Source organism: Sarcophilus harrisii, chromosome 3 (assembly GCF_902635505.1).
Source record: "Sarcophilus harrisii chromosome 3, mSarHar1.11, whole genome shotgun sequence".
Classification (NCBI taxonomy): Eukaryota; Metazoa; Chordata; class Mammalia; order Dasyuromorphia; family Dasyuridae; genus Sarcophilus; species Sarcophilus harrisii.
The window spans coordinates 459,738,651-459,748,354 of record NC_045428.1 but is presented as its reverse complement, the minus strand read 5'-3'; the positions used below and the strand labels follow the sequence as shown (position 1 = coordinate 459,748,354).

General features: G+C 35.9%; 1 pseudogene; it reads right to left on the bottom strand.

Moving 5' to 3' along the window:
- Window positions 1-1,108: 1,108 nt before the first annotated feature.
- On the bottom strand, window positions 1,109-2,202 carry LOC100925871 (annotated as a pseudogene).
- Window positions 2,203-9,704: the final 7,502 nt, after the last annotated feature.

Here is a 9,704-nt window from a genome sequence, read left to right as displayed (position 1 = left end):
ATTTAATGTATTTGTAGAATAAAGGAGTTATTGCCCCATATTGTAACAGGATCTATGGACAGGGGACTCTGGTGAGAAACAGAAGGAAGTAGGATGCAGCTGGATAAGATGATAACTAAATGCAAGTCCTTTCCAATAACATCTCTTCCATTATTTCCAATTTTACAATCTGCCTCCCCAACTTAAGAGAATTGATAAGATCTCAGGATGAAATTCTGATGATACAAACACAAATGATTCAGATGAAAAAAGATAAAGGGGAAAAGGATATAAAATATACCAATGTTTTATGATGGCAAACAATCAAAAAATAAAATATAATAAATGCCCATTGACAAGGAAATGGTAAAAAAAATGGCAAATACATGGGATAGAATAATATTGTGCTGTAAGAAACAATGAATATGATTAAATAGAGAAACATTGAAAGACATATATGCATTGCTACAAAATGAAGTAAAGTCAGAGAAAAATAAAATGTAAGAAAATAAACAGAAAAAACCCTCAACAAAATATAAAAGATGCATGTTACAAAATCATAAAGACTAAGTTTAGCACAGAAATAGAAATCTGAGAATATATCTCCCCCATTCCTTTACATAGATGGAGAAAGGGATGTGGAACATTGTATGCAATGTCATTTTTTTATTATGTTGATTTTTTGGAATTTGTTTTCCTTTTATTCTTCTTCATTTTTTCTTTCTTTTCTGTATAATAAGGGATAATTCTCTAAGAAGGGAATGTAAGCAATACAGGGAAAATGTAGATGATGTAAATGCAAATTATATTAATGAAATTTTTTTTTTAGTGTAAGCTTTTTTTTTTTATTTAGAATAACCTCTTTTTTTCTTCTCTTTTTTTTTAAACAACATTCCCCACTCCAAACTTGGGCCAGTAAAGATTACACTGAAAATGGTACACCTCTCAAATGGAATACAAATACACCTAAAATTTTAAATTTTATCTTTGGAATAAATTAAATTGGAAATTTTAAAACTTTCCAAGAAAAAAGTAGAATAAAAAGAAAAAAAAATCAACTGGCATTTTCCCCAAAGGATTCACTCCCCTGACACACACACTCTTCAAACAATAGCTACCAAATCCAATTCTATGTCAGTTTCATAACTTTGTTCTAAAATGAATTCACTATTTTACTCATATTCTAAATAACCTCTAGATAAGTTTCATAAATTTTATCTACTGGAGGTGCATCATAATTAACCAGGGCTCCCTCCTCCTGGTCCAGAATTCTATGAAATTTCTTGTCAATAATTCATTTGCAACAGTTTCCATTCCATGTCATCCTTAGAGAGTTTGATAAGATTGGATTTATCTTCAATATATACACTAGAAAAAGATTCAATCGCCTGTATCAGAATACATCCTAATAAGTTATCATGTACATTGGCAAGATAAGTGTTGTTAATGGGGTCATCTCAGAGTTCTACCTGGTAATCTGATAGTGCCTTCAAAGTCTGCTAGTGATTCATTCTTACTAATCCAAGGCACAAAGTTTAATGCTTCTGTCTACCTTCCTGCATACTGTGTTGCAAGCTTCCCATCACTAAGACTTAAACATCTGTGTTGATTTTGCAAAGCAGCTTGTACTTAAGTGCTATGTGAGGTACAATATTTCCTACTTCTCTTCTGCCATACCGTTGATACTTGACTGCATGTCCAAGATAGCCTGCAACTTAGGAGGGCAGGAGATGGCATTTGTTATGGCTCAAGCAAACACTTTGGGAAAATTGTTCAGGGTATGGTATGTTTCACTTTCTAAAAGTTGCACTTCTAGCAGAAGGGCCTTGTCATCCATCTTTTTTAAATGCTCAATACCTCCAAAGCCTAAAATAAGCAGTCCTCTTCTCAAATTTGTACTTATACAGTTCAACTTCCTCTGCTGAGGTTATTTCCACTTCAAGAAAAAGGTCTAATATGGATTGAAGCAGATGAGCATTACTGGTAGAGTTCAAGAAGGGTCACACATACTTCAGGAGTCTCCCAAGCTTCACAGCTTGTCCATTTTTGACCAGAAGTGATCCCAACTCCAGGACACTTTGCTCTTTAGCCAGTACTGCCTCCTCATCATATTCTTAAATGTCAGATATTGAGAATAAAGTGCAGGATGTCAACAGAAGCCTCTCAGTCAGTCAAACTGAACAGGGACTGGGTTCTCTGGAACTCCACCATCACTGCTACCATCTCACAACCTAACACATGATCCAATAAAAATCTACTTCAAAAAATTAATGTGACTGCACAGATAGCTATCTGATGAATTTCACTTTCTCAGACATAAATTATCAAACATTGAATTTAGAGTTGAAAGGGGTCTAAAAATATGTTATAGTCCAATATCCTGATTTTTAGTCACAATTGAGTTAAACTTTTATTTAGTACCTACTACATGCAAGTTACTATGCTGGGTACTAAGAATACAAAGGCAACAACACAGGGCTTATCCATTTAAAGCTTATATTCTAGGAGTTCATGGCAGAAATACTGGAGTGATTTGCTATTTCCTTTTTCAGCTCATTTTACAATTGAGGAGGCTCAGAGTCACACAGCTAGTGATTGTCTGAGGTCCTTTGAACACAGGTCTTCTTGATTCCAGATCCAGTGCTTTCCAGTGAACACTTATTGGTTAAAATGTCCAGAGGGAAGCATAAGCAAGCAAGACAATTCTGAAAGAAAAGTATAGAATTTATTACTTATTGTATTTTTATACAATTATTACATATTTACTTTTCTTAAAGCAAGCAGTGTGAAAGAGATTCATATTTTCATAGAAAACCCTCTTTTTGTGTTCTGTGGAATATATTGAAAATTTATTTTTTGTAAGTATTTAAGTTTAGAGTCTACCCGTGGTAGTGCCCTCTGAGCTTAAGTGTATCAAACCAGCCCAATTGGACACATCGAGTCTAATATAGTGATGTCCTTTTGGTGGTCAGGAAGCAGGAAGAATAACAATAAAGTTCAAAAGAAAAATAAATAAATTTTAATATTAAAAAAAACACCAAATCTCACTGTGATTACACACACACTATCACTAAGTGTGATTACACTTAGATTCATTTTCCAAAAAAACTGGGAAACTCCAGAAAATTAAGGCTGCTGGACACTTGGATATGATAACCAGAAATGTATAAGACCCATCTACTTGTTCAGATAGAACCTGCCCTAGTTAAGGTTAAGGACTGATTAAGGACAACATTGCTAAATTTTTGTTATTAATGAAAACCATACTAATTGGATTATTTACTGTAGTTCTATCACAATCAACTTTAGTTACAGCACAGATTACTTTTCCCTCTCAGGTCATCAGCTGGGCCACAGGACCTCCTGAGTTACCTATCAACACTGTCTGCCCACTAGAGCCACTAAAGTCCCTGTCTTTTAATCCAGAATTCCATCAGTCCCCTTCATATATCTTCTCTACATCTAAAGTTCATTTCTATTTTGTCATGGAACATAACCGAATGCGTCCCTACTTCTTGTGAAGACTGCATTAGCACCCTGGATACTTTAAAATCAGCTGGAGTAAGGATAACCAAAAGTCCTTAATCTTTATTCTTTGTCAAAGGGAGAGGAGAGAGAGTGGATGCAGGAATCTCCTCTTTCTTCTACTGCCAGGAGTTCCCTCACTTGTCCTACTCCACCTTTTTATCCCTCCTCCCAATCTCCCTATACACCAACTGATTGAGCCAGCACAGAATGGTGGAGCAGGCCATTTTCCAAGCAAATGCTAATAGAGTATTGTCCAATTAGTAATTAGCTTTAATTGCTTGCTTGTCCAAACCTCAGTGCATGAACTCAAGAGTTTCAGCCTTTTACAACCTCTGAGCATTTTACTCATGCACTCCTGTCTGAATAGCCAACTCTACCCATCCTTCTATCCTTTAAGACTCAGTGCAACTTTTCCAAAAAGGTTTTCCAGACTTCTTCAGCTAGAAGTTATTTCTTCCTATTTTATGTTTCTATAGTTAATTGTTTACAATTCTTATTTTATACTTTTCACATTCTACCTTTTATTATCATGCTTGATATATTTATATTCTTTTTTTCTGATAGTAACTAAATATTGTGTTTCTTTCTCACAGCAACTAGCACAGTAGTACCTCATACCTAGTTGAGTACCTATATGCTTGTTGAGTATAAAACATCTATTTTATTTTATCCTGTTCACTTGGACCCAACTTTTCTGTTTTTTTCCCCAATAAATTTATATAACAGAAGTCAAGTTATCTTGTCCTCTAGTTGACAGAATCAAATCAATTCAAAGCAATTCACATTAAGTCCCTAAAATATTGTACATTGTTGATAGTCACTGAGGACAAAAATAAATAAATAAAAACAAAATAGTCTTGGCCTTCATGGATCTCACATTCTATTAGAGACAAGGATGCATTTTCAACCTGAGCAATTATATTTCATAAATCAACAAACAATACAAATAAGGACATGATTTATTGTGTTGTTTATACAAACATATATTATATAGATGTATATAGATAAAACCTAAAAGTCTGTCCCATAAACATTTTTAAGAGAACCTGTTGTGAGACACTTACCAGTTCATTTCTGACTAGAGGGATATAAGATGTATGCAGATAAGTACACGTCATTTAGAGAAAGACAAACAGACAAAGACAGAAAGGCACGAATATGGACAAAAACAGAAAGGAAGCAACAAAAAGTCAATAAATGAGGGACATGGGTCAGGAATGAGTCCTTGGCCTCTTCTTCCTTTATACTACTTCACTTGTTGATCTCATCAGCTCCCATGGAATTAATGACTATTCCTGTGTTAGTGATTCTCAAATCAACCTATCCTGATCCAAACTCTTTGCTGAACATCTTGAATCTTTAATTGCCTTTCAGCATCTCAGACTGTATGTCCAGTAGACATCTTGAACCAAATATGTTCAAACCAGAATTCATCATCTTCCTCTAAACCCTCTTCCCACCTCTAAATTTCCCTATTACTGTAGGTCAATATCATCCTATCAGTCTCTGTGGTTCACAGCCTAGGACTTATCTTGGACTCCTCACTATATCTCACCAAATATTCAAGTTGTTGCCAAGATCTCCCCTCTGCAATATCTCTATCATAATACTTTTCTTTATTCTGATACTGTCAACCCTCTAGAGGAGGACATCCTTACTTCTATCAGACTCTTGCAGTAAGCTATTTGTGGTCTACCTGCCTTAAATATCTCTCCACTTCCATCCATCCTCCATTCAACCACAAGTGATTTTCCTAAAGCATAAATCCAATCATGTCACTCCTGTCCCCTACCCCAATCACTGCCTATTGTCTCCAAGGGCAAATACAAAATAGGTAATCTTTCTTTCTCCTACCTCAAGCGTCTCTCTATAGCAGTCCATTCTCCATTTAGTCTCCAAAGTGGTCTTTGATCTAACCAAATCAGCCCTATGCTCAACAAATTCTGGGGGTTACCAATTATCTCAATTATCAAATATAAAATCCTTTATTCGAAATTTAAAGCCCTTTGAAATCTGACCTCTTCTTAGTTACATTTTAGTCCCTTCCCTGAACTCTATCATAATGGTGTCAAACTCAAATGGAAAAAATCCTTCTAGACCACATATTGACTTAGAAAATTACAATTATCTATGTAGTATTGTATTTTTATTTATTTTACTAAATATTTCCCAAATACATTTTTATTTGTTTAGCAACACATAAGAGTATGGTAGGCCACAGATTTAACACCTGTGCTCCATGATCCAATGGACACTAATCTACTGGTTCACAAATATCTTAAATCTCTGGACTCTATGCATTTTTACCAGTTGTCCCCAAGTATAGAATGCTATCCTTCATCACCTCTGACTCCTCACTTCCCTGATATCCTTTAAGACTCAGCTCAAATCACATTTTCTGCAAGAAGCCCTTCTCAGTTCTTCTGTTCTAAACATCATTATTAGGGCCCTCTTCCAGAGATAACCTACATTTAGATTCTATTTGTGTGAGTATATGTGTGTATGGGAAATTGTATATATGCATAATTTAGACAGATAGGCTATATATATATTTGTATATATATATAGATATAGATATATATATATAGATATATGTAAATACTTGCCATTCATATAGAATTATTCCTTCCACATTGAGAGAGTTAGCAATGCAATGCTATTGCGATCTGGGAAATCTGTGTAAAAAATTTTGGCCCTCCCTTCATACCAGAGAAAAAGTTTAAATAATTATGGTATTAGAAGATGAAATATGTTGACATTATACGATACTATACATATATCTTATGAATTTTGTTTCTAAATTTTTCTGTGTCATCTTTTGGCCTTTGCATGTCATCTATGGCTTCCACAAAACTCTCCAAATTTTTTTCATTTAATTTCTTATGCAAACCCCATGATGTATCCAAACCAAGATAGGGAAAGTCACAATGTGGAAGGGAGAACTGTATAAAGGAATATTTATATGATATGGGCAGCTAGATTCCCCAGTGGATAGAGTGCCAGGCCTGGTGTCAGGAAGACACGTCTCTGAGTTCAAACCCCTGAGTTCAAATCTGGTCTCAGACAGTGACTAGCTTGGGAAAGTCACTTAACCCTGTTTTCCTCAGCTTCATCATCTGCAAAGTGAGCTAGAGAATGAAATGGCAAACTATTCCAGTATCTCTGCCAAGAAAACCCCAAAGAGGTATGAATGTGAGATTGGCAAAAAATAACTGAACATATGTGTATATGTTTATGTGTGTATATATGTATGCACATGTATGTGTATATATGTATATGTACATACACAATTTTTTTTTGATATATTGTCTTTCCCATTAGAATTCGATCTCATTGAGGGTGGGGACAATTGTTTGTATTTTTCTTTGTATCTCCAAAATTTAACACAGTGACTGTACTAAAAATAAACACTGTTGAATGACTAAAAGGATGTCATTGTTCTCCTTAGTTCCCCCTAGAAAACACAGAGGACAGTGAAAGGCTCAAGAAATTTCAAAATGCTTTTGAAATTTCTTTGTTGATGTGCTTACTCACTTTGGAATCCTATTAACTGTCTAACTGTAAAACTCCACATACTTCAGGTCATCTTCCAGATATATATATCCCTTGGAACTCTCGGAGCCCTGCTATGTCATTGATTCTCGCTTGGTCTGTAAGTAGGTTGGTTGTAGCCCCTCTAACTCAACTTGTGTTCTCATTTCTTCCCTATTCTCCAAGAGCTACAATCACTACCATAATCTATTCTCCCCACTGCTACCACCCCCACAAGACAATCTTGAGGACGAGTTAATTACCAGAACAATATTTTAGAGAGTGTTCCTTCTTAATAGAGATGCTATCATTCAAAACACATGAAGCATAATGTTCAGAACAAACTAGTCAGTATCCCTTAGGTGGGTGGCAAATAGCCAAAGGACAAATCGAGCTCTTTTTGCTTCCAAATGAGAGAAAACTGGCCCTATTCCCACAGACAAGTGGATAAGAAGAGAAAGTAATTCTAGAAACCTTGAACAGAACACAACAAACATATCACAGGAGGACATCTTCCAAGTTATCTTCTCTACTCCATAGCCCTTCCTGAGAGTCACATGAGTCACCTGAGTAGGAAAAATCATCTGGAATAGATGCATGGACTTTCCCATCTGAACCACAGCAAATATCTGAAGAATCTGGAAAGGTAATCTTAGGGGTCTGATTCCCATTTTGGGTAACTCATGTACAGTCTTTCATCTATAGTTAATATAACTCCTCAACTTTCACTGAGGAACAAATGGAGAGAAAAGCCAGCTAAGGTATACCTGTGGCTCAGTATATCATGAACCTCAAATCTTCAAGGGTTTTTTGGAATGCAATGCTTTCACACTCTTTTCTGTTTGTCTATAGCCTGCCTTTTTTTTTTTTTTCAAGTACCAGTTTGAGTCCTATCTCCTTCACAGATTAATCCAACTTGTATTATCTCTTTCTTGGAAGTGGCATCATAAAGGGATGAAATGCTGTGTTCTCATTTTGAATAAGTTACTAACTCACTGTGTTACCATGGGCAAGTCACTTAGTCCTTAAACAAGGGAGTTAGACATGAAGATGAGGAAATTATACACTTCTTGAACTATCATGGTTCTTAGGAATCATCTGGTCACAAAATAAATTTTCAGTGTTGGAAAAGGTCTCTGAGGAATAATCTTTTTCAACTTCTACCCAAAATCTGAATCCCAAAAAAGTGCTAATTCAACCCCTAACTAAACAACTCCAGCAATAAGAAATTCACTCTTCCTGGGGAAAGTCCATTTCATTTTTGGATGGCTTAGTTAGGAAATTCTTTCTTTTATCCAATTAATATCTATTTCTTTCTGTCCTCTAGAGCTTACCATAAAATTATAGAACTTAGAACCAAGTGACCTGTGAGATCATCCCATCTAAACAATTATTGTTATAGATGAAACTAAAACTCAAAGAAATTGAATGACTTATTTATAGTTTATTAAATACAAAAAATTTTAAAGCTCTTAGGAAGCCCCAAAACCATGACACAGACCCAGATCTCTGGACTCCATTCCAATGCTTTTTGCTCCACATCAGCCTATTTCTCAAAGACCCCTTCCAGCTCTCAGAGTTTATTATTTCTACAAGTATGACATTCTATGATCTCCTGGAAGAACAACCAGTGTGGCTTCAAGATTCACCCCTAAGAAGTCCCAGATCATCTTGTGTAAATCATAAGCATGCCTTTTCCTCCAGTACCCTCTACAACATATATAGAGTTTGACACTAGGGTACCTCAGAATACAGAGGAGGGCCTCATGATTCCAAATAATTGAGGGAAGGATATTCAGTTCCCTGCAATCAGGCTACACAAAAAGCTGTGTGCCATTTAAAAAAGAGAGAGAGAGAGAGAGAGAGAGAGAGAGAGAGAGAGAGAGAGAGAGAGAGAGAAGGTGGAGAAAGAACATGAAGTGGGAGGACAAAGGAAATCTTAGGTCTGCCTTATGCTCCTCCTCTTTTCCCAAATGATCATTTTTATAGGCAAGGAAATACAAATCAGGAAACAATGAAGAGTAGTTTTCAGCAGCCACTACTTCAGTTTGCTACATCTGTGGGTCTCTTGATTGCCATCCCCTTGAGCTCCAGGAGTTCTCCATCCAGAGACCAGCTGAAGCATAAAATGAACAAAATTTTCTTGCTGGGCTTCTCTTTGCTCTATATTTCAAGTGGTGAGTTCTGGGATGGGGCATTGAGGGTATAATCCATAGGTCTATCCTAAAGATCAAAGGTAAAATAAAAGTCAGAGCCCTTACATTCCCTCATTTTTCTTCCTTGTGGGTCCTAGAAATGTTCTAAAATTTTGGGGGTCTTAATTCCTTCTCTTTAAAGGCTGTAAATTAGACCAGATGACCACTAATAGTCATCTTGTCCCACAATGAGCAAGACCTCAGCCTGCCTTTCTTGCTCTAAAATCATACTCTTTTTTTATAAGACCCTAGAACAAGGTTTGGGTGAAGTATATTGAAATAAGAAAACTTAATTCTGCTTTCTTTGGGGAAAAAACACTCAAGATATCATTGATCTTCTCCACCTTGTTCTCTCCATGCCACCGAGGAAGAAACCCCGGATACCTGTCATGAACAATGAAATCATCCAATGCTATCAGTGTTTTTCCTACAAAAATGAGAAGTGTAAGGAAAACTTGGAAACATGTATTC